General features: G+C 36.1%; 1 pseudogene across 1 annotated transcript; it reads left to right on the top strand.

The window, feature by feature from the left end:
• Nucleotides 1–11,044: 11,044 nt before the first annotated feature.
• LOC307050502 (ATP synthase subunit g, mitochondrial-like) lies at nt 11,045–11,347 on the top strand (annotated as a pseudogene). The gene has a single exon. The product of its transcript is annotated as an ATP synthase subunit g, mitochondrial-like (transcript).
• The last annotated feature ends 4,890 nt before the right edge of the window (nt 11,348–16,237 follow it).

Below are 16,237 nucleotides of genomic sequence, written 5' to 3'. Positions count from 1 at the left end.
CAAGCTTTTGCACAGCAAAGGAAACCATAAACAAAATGAAAAGAGAACCTACAGACTAGGAGAAAATATTTGCAAATGATGTGACTGACAAAGGCTTAATTTCCAAAATATACAAACAGTTCATACAACTCAATAACAAGCAAAAAACAAAAAAAACCCCACCCAATCCAAACAGAAGACCTAAACAGACATTTTTCCAAAGACGACATACAAATGGGCAACAGGCACATGAAAAGATGCTCATCATTGCTAATTATTAGAGAAATGAAAATCAAAACTACAGTGAGGTACCACTTCACACCAGACAGAATGGCCACCATCAAAAAGTCTACAAATAACAAATGCTGGAGAGGGTGTGGAGAAAAGGGAACCCTCCTACACTGTTGGTGGGAATGTAAGCTGGTACAGCCACTATGGAAAGCAGTATGGAGGTTCCTCAGAAAACTAAAAATAGAATTACTATTGATATATGGTCCAGCAATCCCACTCCTGGGCATATACCCAGACAAAACTATAATTCAAAAAGATACATGAACCTCTATGTTTGTGGCAGTGCTACTTACAATAGCCAAGACATGGAAATGACCTAAATGTCCACCAGCAGATGAATGGATAAAGAAGATGTGTGTGTTTACATATATATACACACAATGGAGTATTAATCAGCCATAAAAAGGAATGAAATAATGCCATTTGCAGCAACATGGATGGATCTAGAGATTATCATACTAAGCAAAGTAAGTCAGAAAGAGAAAGACAAATACCACATGATATCACTTGTATGTGGAATCTAACATATGATAGAAATGAACATATCTACGAAACAGAAACAGACCCACAGACATAGAGAACCTGTGGTTGCCAAGGTGGGAGGGAAGAACTGGGAGTTTGGGACTAGCAGATGCAAACTAGTATATATAGGATGGATAAACAACAAGGTCCTACTGTATAGTACAGGGAGCTATATTCAATGTCCTGTGATAAACCATAATGGAAAAGAATATGAAGAAGAATATATATATATATATGTATAACTGAATCACTTTGCTGTACAGCAGAAATTACCACAACATTGTAAATCAACTATACTTCAATAAAACATTTAAAAAAAGAGAGAGAAAAGGTTTGCAGACAGAACCTTCTCAATATCTACAGAAGTAGGTATTTAATAGATTTATACTATAGATGCTCAGTATATATCAGTCCAACATGATCAGAATTGTTGGCAATGGTAGATAACACTTATATAAGCTTAGATAAATAATTTTTCACATATAGTTTTGCAAATTTTGTAAGACCTAGTTTCATTCTTAAGGTCTGATTTGCATAGAATCAGAGAAATAATAATCTTTCTTATGAAGAAACATATAAGAAAGAATTTGAGTATTGATCAAGTCTCCATAACCTATAGGTTAGTTTTAAATTGGTTATTTAAAAATGAATATCAGCAATTAATATTTGTATCTGTGCTGCACATCTACACATTTTAATAGGTGTTGACACTCTACATGTTCTGGATTTACAAAAAACACTATTTCCTTATGCCATTTGCAACTTAAAACACATTGGAAAAATGTGAAGCCCTATATGTATTTATATTTTTTAAAAACCTATAAAACAGATAATATTAAAAGAAAATATGGCCGAGAGTAAACCCCTACTCATTTTTACTGCTTTCAATATGCTTTTCCATTTGCATAGAGCTTTTTGAATTCTTAGTTATGCTTGTTTTCATTACTGCCTTTTGTTTTAGCCTTGTTTTTTGGAATTTTTTACCATATGCCAAGGAATATAAAACTGGGATACACAAACAAGGAAACATTAGTGACACTATATTTTCATCAAGTAACTCTAAAATGTTCCCACATAGGTAGGATTGTGCTGATAGAAGGCTCTTTTACAGAGAGAATTTATCTACTTTTAACTATAATGTCTAAAGTGATAGAATCTCTGCCAGTACTTTCTATGAGTAGTACATGATAAAAGAAAATATATGGTTTATGGAAGCAGAAAAGGATTTAGAGATTTTGAAGCAAATCAATATTTTTGGATTTCTCCCAAAAACTAACTCCTAATTATGAAAGCAATCATAAAAATAATACTGATTTTAATTTTGCTCTAGGAATCATGGCCTTTTCATCATATTTGAAAGGGCTGAATTCTAATGTTTGCGATTCAAAACACACTAACAAAAGGTAAATAATTATCTCTAAAGTTTATTGCACCATAATGTTTTCCTGGGTTGTTGACAATATGTTCTGGTGAAAACGTTCACATGCTTATGCATCAAAGACTTATCATCTGAGTTAATTAAGCATGAAGCAGAAAACATTTTTGGACCACTTGTTACTTGGACCTTTTTCATTTCTTTGTGGTGATTCACAGCACATACTGTTTGTGACAGTCACTGGGTTGCTGATAACTGAAAGGGTTTTCAAGTTTGAAAAGTTTGATAAGCTTCTTGTCTCATGAGGACAAAGCACTCAGTTACTAAAGCTACCAGGCTGCTGTTGGTATAGTGGAAAGAAAAATTAACAGATAAGAAGAGCAAGAGCAGAGGGGAAAAGGAGTAACAGGATTTTTTCTCTTAATCTGGGAAGGCTGTTTACAGAAGTATTTTCCCTAAGCTCTGCTGTCAGAGAACCTGTCATCACACCATGACACGACTGGACTCTGCTAATGATTCTGTGATTCTATAATTTTTAACAGTAGCCTTGAAAACTGCCCAAACAATACTCTTTAATATCTATTGGCAAAAACCCAAGTAGGCAAAATGTTTAATTAATTAACATGCTACTTGAGGACAGAAGCCACAGCTAGAAATAACTGAAGTTTTGACGTGGTCTTTAAAAGGCTATAATAATTAAATTGTGCACATTATCAAAATACTTGAAGTTTCATACCCTGTTGATACAAAGCCTCCCTTCTTATAAATCCCTTTTATATTTCAGATATTTAGTGATCTCAGTTTTCTGAAGGAAACACATTTTAAAAGGTTACCTAATGACAAGAGTTTATTCAACAAGCTAACACATACTTAATTTCTCAGTCATAAACACAAATGAGATTCCTTCTCCTTCCTTAGAGCTAAATGGTAAATATTACTTCTTACTCTGAAAAGAGTTGGGCCTGACGTTATTCACAAGGTGAAACAACTCCATTCGTGAGTTTTCTAGAGGACTATAAATGATTTTTTTTCTACATGTTGAATTTTCACAAGTATTCATAAAATGTATTCAATGTTCCATTACCTGTAAAATCAAATTAACAAGTTTTCATCTTGGCAGTTAACTTATAGTGATATAATTTCAAGTCTTCAAAGTTAATATAATATGTCTATGCTGCTACAAGACCAGTGTGACTCTTACAATAAGCTCTGAATTTTCCTCCTTAGGCATGTATATAGTCAGAAAAATGATAGTATCATTTTGCTAGAATTTGAAAACAAGATATAAAGTATTCCAGTTCAAAATTATTTTCAAAATAGTTCAAAAATATTTTCAAATTATCTCTAGGTCTCTCATTTCTTTTGGTCAAGGCAATTGTAAGACAGGGGAAAACACAAATACACTAAGGAAATAATTGCCTGCAGGATATCTGTATATGAATGTATAATTATGAGAAATTTTAGATGGCTAAGGCCAATGGAAGGAATTATCTAAATTGGGGAGGAGGGGGAAATGAAAGAAAGAAAATATACAATAAAGCCAGTCAGTATTTTTTAGACAATCGAAGGTCTAAAGAGATGAGTGATAAACTACCACTCCTTAAAAGTGGAAATAGGGCTTCCCTGGTGGCGCAGTGGTTGAGAGTCCGCCTGCCGATGCAGGGGACATGGGTTCGTGCCCCGGTCCGGGAGGATCCCACATGCCACGGAGCGTCTGGTCCCGTGAGCCATGGCTGCTGAGCCTGCGCGTCCGGAGCCTGTGCTCTGCAGTGGGAGAGGCCACAACAGTGAGAGGCCCGTGTACCACATGAAAAAAAAAAAAAAAGTGGAAATAGTCCTGAATACATGTTGAGATATCATGATCTTTAAAAGAGTTTGTATAAAAAGCCAAGGAATGCAGAATTCCATGTGAACATGCAATGGCCATTCCTGCAGGTTTTCCTTTCACCATCTCAAGCACAGGATTTGGTCACTCATGTATAAGGCAACCGACAGTAACATCAGGTCCAGTGTTAACATCTGGATGCATATGCATAGTTACTTGAAGTCACTAAATGTTTAAGTAAGTTACCACACATGTTATAATTTGTGAAGAAGTTTCTTTTCTTGACCTTTGGTTGATTCTCTCCTATATGAGAATCTTAATGTATTATCTTTTCAGAAAAAAATATTATTTCCTAAGTAAAAAATAATAATGACAGGGGCTTCCCTGGTGGTGCAGTGGTTGAGAATCCGCCTGCCAATGCAGGGGACACGGGTTCGAGCCCTGGTACGGGAAGATCCCACATGCCATGGAGCAACTAAGACCGTGCACCACAACTACTGAGCCCGCGTGCCTAGAGCCCATGCTCCACTATGAGAGAAGCCACCGCAGTGAGAAGCCCATGCACCGCAACGAAGAGTAGCCCCCGCTCACCGCAACTAGAGAAAGCTCCGTGCGTAGCAACCAAGATCCAACACAGCAAAAAAAATAAATAAATAAAATAAATAAATTTATTTAAAAAAATAATTTAAAAAATAATAATGACAAAACTGCCAAATTCCAAATTTTAATAGCAGTTTGACAAATTTTCCACTTACATAAGCAAAATTTTCTTCTTCTGTTCTCTCACCTTGACAGTGATAAAATATTCCTAGATCTAATGTATGTTTTAAATATATATTTGTTTTCACATGGGCTTTAGTGTACAAGGAATATTCATGCAAATAAACTTCTATTTAGAAATACTGATAGGCTTTCTTCATTTATCATTAAATAACTTCAAAATATTAAACTATTATGTCCTTTTCCTATATTTCACTGGTTTATTTTAGTCAATGAAAGGTTTCTAGAACATGTGGAGAAAGACCTACACACCAAGAATATTTAAAATTGCTATGTATTATGCGTGTTTTATTATTAAAATAATGTTATTTTATTCAGGTCTACATAATTCAATCTATTTGAATTATCTCCTATTTTATGTAGAAAAAAGTGATGGGCTTTTTTTTTCCCAATTGTCTTCTGTACTTGTTTGCTTTAGCAAGAATCAGTGGTCTGGGAATTGGATACCATTGTAGCTATTTATATATTTTCATCCCTTTCTTTGGTCCTATGTCTCAAAGCACTGGGAAGGAACAAAGGATTGAATGATTTGTCTTGGGGCCAAACTTCATTGACTGACCCTAAAAATACATTGAAATTAAAAATTCCTCTAACCAAACTGAAACAGCATTGTGAAAGGAGTGAGTATGAGCACTGATTTGTACCTGGAAGCTAAGCTTTATGGCCACCTTATCCATAGTCCATTGAGAAGAAAGGATAGAAAGCTGCAATTTCTAGAGGCTAGAATCAGACAATAAACAAACTGATCAATATAGAGTTTCAGATTTTGATTTTCTGAGGTTGGAAGAATGGAAATGAGATAAACAGCTTAAAAATTCTAAGAGAAAAATGGAGACTTAGTGATGGGAATCCAAAGGGATTTCATAGGCATTTGTAACTAACCTAAGACATTAAAGGGGAAAAGAAATCTTGAAGACCCTTTGTATCAATGAGTACTAAATCTGGCTATGCATTATAAAAGGCCTTGGGGACTTTTATAATATACTAATGCTTGGACACCATATCCTAGAGATTCTAATGGAATTTATTTAGAATGAGGCATAGGCATAAGCATTTTTTTCAAAGCTTCTATTTTGCAGTCAGGGTTGAGAATCATTGGTCTACATCACTGGATAGGAATTACCTTGGGATCTTGTAAAATGCAAAATCTGATTCAGTAGCTCTGGGGTGGAACCTGATAGCCTAACAAGCTCCTGGGTAAAGTCACTGCTACTGTTATTCCCACACAGTTGAGAAGCAAAAGTCCCATACTCTGTGAATTTTCATTCCTCCTGGAGGGAAGGTGCTGTATCAGGTGCTTAAGCTCCAGTCAATGTTGCCAGCAGGTTTTGTATTTTCCCCTTAACTCTAACTTTAAGAATATTTCTTTTTAACGTCTATAAACTGACCCTTTCAATATTTATCCCTCAAAGTAACACATCATTCAGACACATATTTTAAAAATAATTCATTAACTGCTATGTGTTATTGCTGGGGTTCCCAACAAAGCAGACCAAGTGACTGAAATTAGCATGCGGGGAGTTATAAGGGACTTCTCTTGGAATCAACAGCTGTGGAAAGGGAAGAAAGGAGGAGGGGCAGAGGGAGAAGGTGGCCAGTAGGAGCAGGCCTTTATACTCCTGCACTGAACAGTCACTGGATGTGGGCTGCCCCAAGATGGGAATATGACTTTGGACAAGATGATAACTGAGGGGTGTCTGACAGGAGTGCTCCCAGAGGCTGAGAGAATAAGTCCTTCCATCTTAAAGAAGGATCTTGGCAGTGCAGCATAGAGTCCACTAAAGTCTACTCCTTGTGCTTCTTGAATATCCTTATAAATTCTGGGAGTGGCTCATAGAGGATTATAGGCTTCTTTTCCTAGTGGAAACTTATAAAAGGACGGTCACTGGGACAAATGACAGTCATCACCACTGCAGCTGCTGTCAGGATTATAACTGACATCATCTCTGTCTTCCACCACCCATTGTAGATTCTTCTCTCCTAAGCTAGCACTTCTTACTGGGTAGTGTGACATAGTCCCTCATCCTTGAGGGGTCTGAGCCTTGGACATTATGTTCCCAGGTTGTGGCTGTTACACCTGTCCACTGACCATTAAAATTGTATAAGGAATTATCAAGCAGTGCCCAAGTACATGAACATATTCTTCCCTGTCCCTATTGTGTAACAGCAGCCTTACCTTCTTATAAAGCAAGTCGATTGCCCCTGCGATGAATCTTCTCATCTGCTAGCCCCTGAACATGGGAAGCCCAAAGTTCCAGGCAGATGACACAGCTTATAATTCAATAAAGCTCTTGCTGTGTCCATGGTGAACCTGTTGTATACCTTGGAGAAATAGGACTTCTAAATCCTCAGAACCCAGGGCACACTTGACAAGAATATGTATTTGCTGTTGATGATGGTAGGTGTTTGATATCTATATTCGTTTACTTTGTCCTGAAAACAAATATGAGGTTTCTGGATCAGGGAAGATTATTAATACAACAGTAAGCACATCTGTTCCCCATACCTCATTTTCCCCCTTCCAGGTGATGCAGTGCGAGCCATATGGTTGGGCCTGCAAGTGCACAAAGGAGGTTTCTTGCCCCAAAGGAGAAAAACCCCAAAATTATAATTCTGGGAGCAAATAGGGATTACACACTGCCCAGCTGCCTCCCTCTCCTCCAGAGAGAGAGAAATAAACTTTATCTTCCTGGGAAAAACAAATCTTCTCTGGGAAGTGAAGAGGAAGTTTCCCAATTTTTAACCCTTTGGAATGTAAATGGATGACTGACATCAGATTTTATCTGCCTTTGTAATGTAAATACACACCTCTGGGAGAGAAATTTCTCAATCTCTCCAGAGGTCTCTATTCAGTCTTCTAAATTCTAGATTTGTTCTTTAACTGAGTTCCAGGTACAGAAAAACTGGGAAAGGATAAACACAAAATTTAGAGCAGAGCTCGCCTTTGGAGAGAGGAGATGAATAAGAATATGAGGGGACGCACAGGGGCTTCAAAATATTCCTAACATCCTGTTCCTTAACCTGGACACATGAGTTTCATCTTGTTTTATATAGCTTCTATATAGTTTATAATATATTATTGTGCATGTATAAAATATTGTGAAATATGTGGTTAATTTAAAATTTTTAAAGAATATCAGGACTAGTTTTCCATGCCTCATGTTACTTTTTATTTACATTACCAGCAGAAATCCCGGCTCACTCACAGTTTCTGCCACACTGCTTTATATATCTCCTAACCTGACACAAATCTACCACAGCTCTTCAGCATCCCAGTGTTTTCTAGATTCCTCTGAAATCCAGGATTAAATATCCCCATACTATCATCATCATTACTTTCTTTACCTTGATACCTTAACTCAGGAGTCTGCAAATTATAGCCTCCAGGTCAAATTCAGCCTGATGCCTATTTTTTGTAAATAAAGTTTACTGAATCACTCATTCAATTACATAAGGTCTATGGCTGCTTTCCCACTATAAGAGCAGAGTTGAGTAGTTGTGGCAGAGACCAGGTGGCCTACAAAGCCTAAAATATTTGCTAGGTGGACCTGTACAGAAAGTTTGCCAACTCCTGTCTCATCTAAATCCTGGCTTTTTCCTGAGGTCACAGCCTCCAACTAGCCCTCTCAAGACAAGGCTACTTTTTAATTTCCCCTTCATATGTACCTCACAACTGGAAGATAACACAAGGGTGTTATTGATACTTCTAAGCCATGCTTCCTTCTCTTGACTTTTAAAAACACAAAATATTTGATACTAATGCCATTGCCCAATATACTTACTTAGACAGCCATAACCTTTAAAGACCTCTCACAGGTGAATCTAGCCCCCAGATTACTGCCAGCCAATCCTACTGTGATTGTACATTTGACCATGCTATTATCAACAACCTCACTAACTCACCTTATATTCACATCCCTCTCTTTAGCCAGGCTAGCCCATCCTTCCATCTAATTTATTCTACAGCCCACACTCTAATAACATTTCAACTTTAACTGCACAACCAGTCCACTGTTTCATTCTTCGTTACCCACCCCCACTGCCTTTGAAGTCTAGTTTCCCTCCCTAGATAACCCAATGCAGTGTTTCTCAAACTTTAGTGGGTATATGAATCCCCTGAGGATCTAACTAAAAACCAGATTATGATTTAGTAGACCTGGGTTGGGATCTGAACTCTTTTCATTTCCAACCAGCACCCAGGAAGGCTGATGTTGCTGGTCCTCAGATCACAGTAGCAAGGGCCTAAATGTCATGTTCCATTAATTTAAGAGAAGTTACAGGGAAGGTTAATCAATGGGAGATGTTGAGTGTAGTGAGTTATGTCTGAGTTTGCAAATGTGTAACTCTTATTAGGCTATTTTTGTTTGCTATTTAGAGCCCATTGAAGTTAGGTTCCTGCTTTCCTCTAGAAACTGAGAGATAAGGACTTTACCTTCCTTGATGATTACATTTCAAAGGGACGGCCCTCAGGTCCTTGAGAAAGTCATTCATGGGTTGTAAAACTGGCAAAAGGCTTTCAAAAAGACTTATATCTTAAGGAGAATTTACAAGTGTTCTAAAGTAAATGCTCTAGGAAAAGGGAGATCAGGAGCTTAAGAGTCAGAAGCCTGTCTAAAGTTTAGTCAACCTGAGGGAAATTTTAAGGCCATCTTGGTCAACTGCCTCCCATTTATCCTCCTTTCTAACTTTTGATTCTCCCCTGAATCAGTCAACCAAACTCCTTCTCTCTCTCTCTCTCTCTCCCTCTCTCTCTCTCTCTCTCTCTCTCTCTCTCTCTCACACACACACACACACACACACACATATTAATATTTAACAGTCTAGTAGTAAGTCACTTCCCCAACAGTCCTACTCCTGAAGCAGGAGGGAAGGGGGTAGGGCAAAACATTTAAAGAATGACATAGCCATAGGACATGACAAAAACTGGTATTAGGTCCAAGATGGCAGAAGATTTGACTTCCTGTAGACCTTGAACTTCATTATACTCTCTCATTGTAATACATTAGCATGCTAAATGACACACCCACCAGTGCCATGAGAGTTCCAAGGCCAACCATAAAAGACCAAAAAGTGGGTGGTGGCCCAATTCCTGGAAATTCCCACCTCTTCCCGGAAATAGTTGGAATAATCCTCCCACTCATTAGCCTATGAAACAACCCAGCCCATAAAAACTAATCATGCCATATTTCAGGGCCTCTTGCCTTCTGAGATGGTCCACACTCTTGTCTGTGGACTGTGTTTCTCCCAAGGCTGTTCTTGCCTTTTGAGATGGACTGCATTCTTGTCTATGGAATGTGTATCTCTCTAAATAAATCCACTTAGCTATCATTTTGTCTCTCAGTGAATTCTTTCTGTAATGAGACATAAAGAACCTGAGCTTCATTAAGTCCTGAGACAAGGTGTGTGATCTCAATTAAAAGTGGTTCAAGTCCCAATCTGGGTTTAGGCTGGGTTCGAGTACCAGAACGTGGGTTTAAGTCCAATCTGAGTTGCACGGTTTCACTCCCATGAAAACCTATTTCTATTCCAATGTTCTCTGTGTCAGGAAATGCTACCACTGTACACACCAAATGCTCAGCCAAAAACCTAGGAGTAATCATTATTTCCTCTCTAAACCTTGACATCAAATTCATCAGCAAGTCCTACGTAGTTCTATCTCAAATATATATTCTTTATCCATCCACTCATTATTTCTATTGCTCCAATAGATATATAAGTAACACAAGGATCCATTAACTCTCATTGGTCTATTGCAATATCCTGCTAAGTAGCTTTTCTAACATTGTTCAAAGTCTTTCATACTGAAGTGATCATTTCAGTTAGGGGGGTATTTTGAGCTGGGATATTTGCATATAGGATTATTTATACCTTTGCCTTTATGAAACACATAAGGAATAATACAGAAAATACTGCTGTTATTTTTGGTGAAGAAAATCAATTTTGTATAGTTTATTTCCCCCTAAATAAAATGTGAATTTTGTTTAAAAAAAAAAAAAGCTAACATTTCCAGAAGTCTACTTCAATAACGCTCAGCTTTCCAAACAGTTTAAAGTTTCACCAGTATTTAATTCCATATTATAAGCTGTGATTTTCACTATAAGGAAGCTTTAAGTGCATTTGTATTTATTATTCCTGTAAACAGAAGATAAGCGTAATTTATGTATTTGTACAGGGCTCAGTTATTTATAATCCTTAAAAAATCCATATGTTGGCTCAGAATTAAAAGTTTTCAAGCCGGCCACTTGGGGTGACAGGCTTTCCATCCTAGAACCATGACCCAGTTTGTCTGTAACCTCATGGAGAAGGCCCCGGTGCTGGTCAATGTTGCCGTGACTTACTCGAAGCCTTGATTGGCCACATTTTGGCACTATGCTAAGGTTGAGTGGTTCCTCCAACCCCTGCTGAGATCCCTACAGCTATTCAGAGCTTGAAAAACATTATCAATAGTGCTCAAACTGGTAGCTTCACAGTTATGGAGGCTCTACTGAATGGTTTGGTGGCCACTGAGGTGTGGATGTGGTTTTATGTTGGCGAGATCATAGGCAAAGCATGGCATCATTAGCTATGATGTTTGAAGACCAATCTTTGCTTTACTATTTGGGTGTTCTTGGACCATGTGTGAGCAGACTGCTATTTAAATAAAATAAAACAGTGTCAAAAAAAAAGTTTTCAGTGTTTAACCAAAATTTATTTCAACTTCGTCCATGAATGTTGGTATAATAATTAGACACTAAAACCTAGATTTCATTTTGTAAAAGTATTTTTAACCCAAAGTAGCAGTATATGATTACCAGTCAGAAGTTATCAGATTAGGCCTTTATTCTTAAAAAGTAAGAAATGTCAATAAATGGGAAATCTACTATCAGTTTTTGACATAGATTTTTTGATGTCTTTTTCAAAGACAAATATTTCCCAAAAATCAAGGCTATTTCAAATTAACAATTTCAAACCCTTCCCCCATCATTTTTACCAGAATTCCTAAGTCATGTTGTATGACTTTATTACCAATCATTCATAAGCACACTTAAGGATTTTTCTATAAAGTATGATGAAATTGTCCTTAAATCTATAATTTCTAAACTGACTATGAATTATGAATCTGAAGGAAAAGTAATGCCTAAGAAATAATCATTATTGATAAATAGCCTATAAGAAAGAACTGTGATAATTGTGAATGCTTCAACAGCAAACAAAAGAAGCTGAACTTAATTTGGCTTCAGAAAAGAGAAAATTTTATTATAAGCATATGTATTTCACAGAATAGAAGAACAAAAATGCAGCTGTATCTCATGAACAAATTGAAATGTGCGGGTTGACTGTCCTCAATCTCTCTTTGTTTTCACATTCTTTCCTTCTGTAACTTCCTTCAGTTTTTTTTCTCATGCTGCAGACCAGTTCCTCTGCATTTTAGGCAAATCCCTCTACTCTTCAGAAAACAACTGAGTTTAAGATATCTGTCTCTATCCCAATTCCACAATTCTTAGAGGATAGATCTCTTTTCTTACCTTTTATCAGAAACCTATCTCTGGACTACTAACTTTTGCTAAATAGGCTATAGTTTTTTCAGAGTAATTACGAGGATGGATGGAAGGTAGTTCCAGAAAAGTAATATGACTGGTCAGATAGAATAATATGTATGTAGATTTAAAGACTCAATAGTATAAAGATGTCAAGCTACCTAAAGTGATTTATTAATTCAATGCAGTTATCATTAAAATTCTATGTTTGATGAAATATAAGCAGATTCTAAAATGTATTTAATTTCTCAAAGGGCTAAAAAATAAATAATTTACTGCTGAGGAAGAAGGTGGAGAGAGGACTGGTTTTCCAAATATCAAGATTTCCTATAAAGCAAAGTAACTAAGTAAAGTGAGATTTTACGGCAGCATAGAAGTCAGACCAATTAAATAGAATAGAGGGACTTCCCTGGTGGTGCAGTGGTTAAGAATCTACCTGCCAAAGCAGGGGACGCGGGTTCAAGCCCTGGTCCGGGAAGATCCCACATGCTGCGGAACAACTAACCCTATGCGCCACAACTACTGAGCCTGTGCTCTAGAGCCCATGATTTACAACTACTGAGCCCGTGGGCCACAACTACTGAAGCCTGTGCGCCTAGAGCCTGTGCTCCACAATAAGAGAAGCCACCACAATGAGAAGCCTGCACACCACAACAAAGAGTAGCCCCCGCTCGCCGCAACTAGAGAAAGCCCATGCGCAGCAACAAAGACCCAATGCAGCCAAAAACAAATAAATCAATTTATAATAAATAAATAGAATAGAGGTCCCAGAAACAGACATAATGTCCACAATGCAGATATATGGCAGAGGTGACACTAAAGGACAGTGGGAAGCATGGTCTTTTGAATCAGTTGTGTTAGGAAAATAGTGTGTCAACTGTGGAAAAAAATTCAGTATGCCAAAAAAAACCCAACAAAACAAGAAAACAGTCATCACCATATAATATCTTGTTCCAAAGAGATCTTAATTTTTTAGATTTTTAAGCCATGGATAATTTTAGAACTAAGAATAAAGAGATATTTAGAGGCTATTTTATAAGGAATTTAAATGAGAATTTAAACAAGGCTAGTCCAAATTTTATTCTATATTTTCCTATTTTTGAAGATATATACCTAAAATGGACAATATCTTCTGAATAAAACCAACTTTTCATTATTGCAATGTATGAATTATGAACATATCCAGCTTATAAATATTGGTTCCAGATTGCAAATACATCTCTAATAATTTCAAATTCATCATCATCATTCAAATTCAGCTCACGGTGTTTTTCTTCTGCTCCAAAATTGGAAAGTAGTTTCAGTTTTAGGTTTATAAATATGAAATAGATTGATGAAACCAGTGGATTTTGTTTCATGTCTACACCATCTATTTCCTTCCAATGTCTTTTTCCAATTCTTACTCTTAGCATTTGTCCACTTATAAACATATCAAGAACATTTTGGTGAATAAACATAATAAAAGATGAAAGAATACTGTCACACATCCTTTCAAAAAAAAGTTCAGATTCTTTTTTAATTGAAATATAGTTGAATACAACATTATATTGATTTTAGGTGTACAACAGAGTGATTTGACGTATATATACATTATGAATTGATCACCGCAATAAGTCTAGTAACCACCTGTCACTATACAAAGTTGTTGCAATATTATTGTCTATATTCCCTATGCTGTAATTACATCTCTATGACTTACTTTATAACTGGAAGTTTGTACCTCTTAATGCCCTTCACCTATTTTGCCTAATCCTCCCATCTCCCTTCCCTCTGGCAACCAATAGTTTGTTTTCTATATCTATGAGTCTGTTTCTGTTTTGTTTGTTCATTTGTTTTGTTTTATAAATTCTACATATAAGTGAAATCATACAGTATTTACCTTTCCTTGTCTGAATTATTTCACTTAGCATAATATCCTCTAGGTCCATCCTAAAAATGTCCAGCTTCTTGTTGCAAAATTTTGTGCGATGATGTCATTCCAGCGGAATGACTAACTGAATGAGAATATCATATTTTCCATTTATCCTTAGAAATATATTGTTCACTTGTTGATTCTTGAATTTGAGAAAGTTCATCTCGGACATCATATCTGAAGACTCATAGCGGAGACTGTGCTTATAAAATCTATTTCATCATCATTATTAAGAGTCTAGGGTTCACTGTGGTGCTGTCTCACCTCCTGATTTATCTCCTGATTCATATCATATTTGTGAAAACTCTTCTTTCATAAATTTTCTTCTCTTCATCATTATAAGCAGAAAATTCTCAACTGTGTTCAAGAAAGGTAAGACAATACTACAGAGATGATGTTTCGAATCATCTTCTTTACTTTTTGAGAAATGGCTACAATAATTTGGATAAGGCAATAAGAAAAATAAGAATGATTCAATGACAAACGTTTGTTTGTTTTCATTTCAGCATGAGCCTTGTAGAAAAAAATCCATTAATCTTCTACTTTCTTATTATTTCAGTCTTTTTTTAAAGCATCATTGATAATAATTGATGAGTAATGACAATCCCCACTATGATAAAATAGCCGGGTGTTTCAAGATACAGAAAAATAAGATCACTGAGATCCTGTCATATAACTTTACTTTATAAAAGGGTTCCATGTATCATATGGTAACTGCAGGTAGAATGAGTTTTGTTTATTAAAAATACTCCTTTCTTCCTTTGACAGACTTTTAATAAAGAATAAAGTTCCTAAAGTATCAGTCCTTATATATAGTTAGAAGCACTCAAAAAATGAAACTCAAAAACAAGAAATGGGTTCAATGAATGCTGATGTTGTCCCAAAAGTTAATTAGAACTCCAACTTTTCTTAGGGAAATTAAAAACCTAAATGTGAAAGGCAAAGCTCTAATGCTTTTAGAAGATACTCTATAAAATGTCTTTATGATCTAATTTGGCTGGATGTGTCCTGGGCTTTGAAGTTTTAAAAGATCCCCTCCCCAGTTGGTTCTAACGTGTAGACAAGCTTCAGAAATGATGAGCTCAGGGAATTTTTTGTTGATATTTTAGAAGATCAAGTTTAGATTTGTCAGTTTTTTGCTTTCAAATGGATCTCTTCCTTTTTTTTCTGTTTTCATTAAGCAATTCTTTAAGTAAAAAAAATATTAGATAAACCAATCTAAGGAAGTTTATATTACTGTATATCTTTAATTTGCTCTAATATTGCTGTATGTCTCTATATGTATCTATCTCATGCAGACATATCATTAAAGATTATGAAGATACATACAAACATATTTATATTTGTATCCAAATAATCATCTTTGGAAAACAAACATCAGTACAGAACTGAAAATGTACCACATTTGAAATCACTTTGAAAAGCTGGTAAGAATATCTGTGCATTTTGGCGTGACCTTACACACTCTATTTTTGTAGTAATGATATTTCAACTCATAAGTAGTCATTTTTTTAAAAAGTAGCTGGGTGCCTGAGAAAGGAAAGAGATTTTTCTCTTCTGAGGTTCAACGAAATATACTAAATTATGCCATGTTTAAATTTCCAACATCGCATTTCCATCAGACAATAGCATTGCCATGATTAAAAGATGAATCAGAGAGATATAATGAAAATTGAAACAGGAAATATCTTCAAGTTAGAGGCTTGGTTGGCTTCTCTCCCTTGGACTGATTAGACACAACGATTTGAAATCGTTCTCTTTTGGTGCAATGAAAAGTCAACTCATTGTCACCAGAATCAATCACTCAGAGGTGAAAAATAGGCCAAATCTATACTAGCAGAACATGCAATGAAAATAACTTCTGGTTTTAGAAAGACCCATGATCAACTGAGATCCTAAAATTATTGCCAGCCAAAAGAATTAGGGTCTGTTAATGGGGAAGCTAGACTTCCATATATATTTTATACAGAACAACATGCCCAAGTTCCCCTATATATATTGTTTCATGAACTATATTGTGTAAGAAATTGGGGTGC

The sequence above is a fragment of the Hyperoodon ampullatus genome (genome assembly GCF_949752795.1).
Source record: "Hyperoodon ampullatus genome assembly, chromosome: 3".
In the NCBI taxonomy this organism is placed as follows: domain Eukaryota; kingdom Metazoa; phylum Chordata; class Mammalia; order Artiodactyla; family Ziphiidae; genus Hyperoodon; species Hyperoodon ampullatus.
This window is presented reverse-complemented; position numbering and strand designations above follow the sequence as displayed.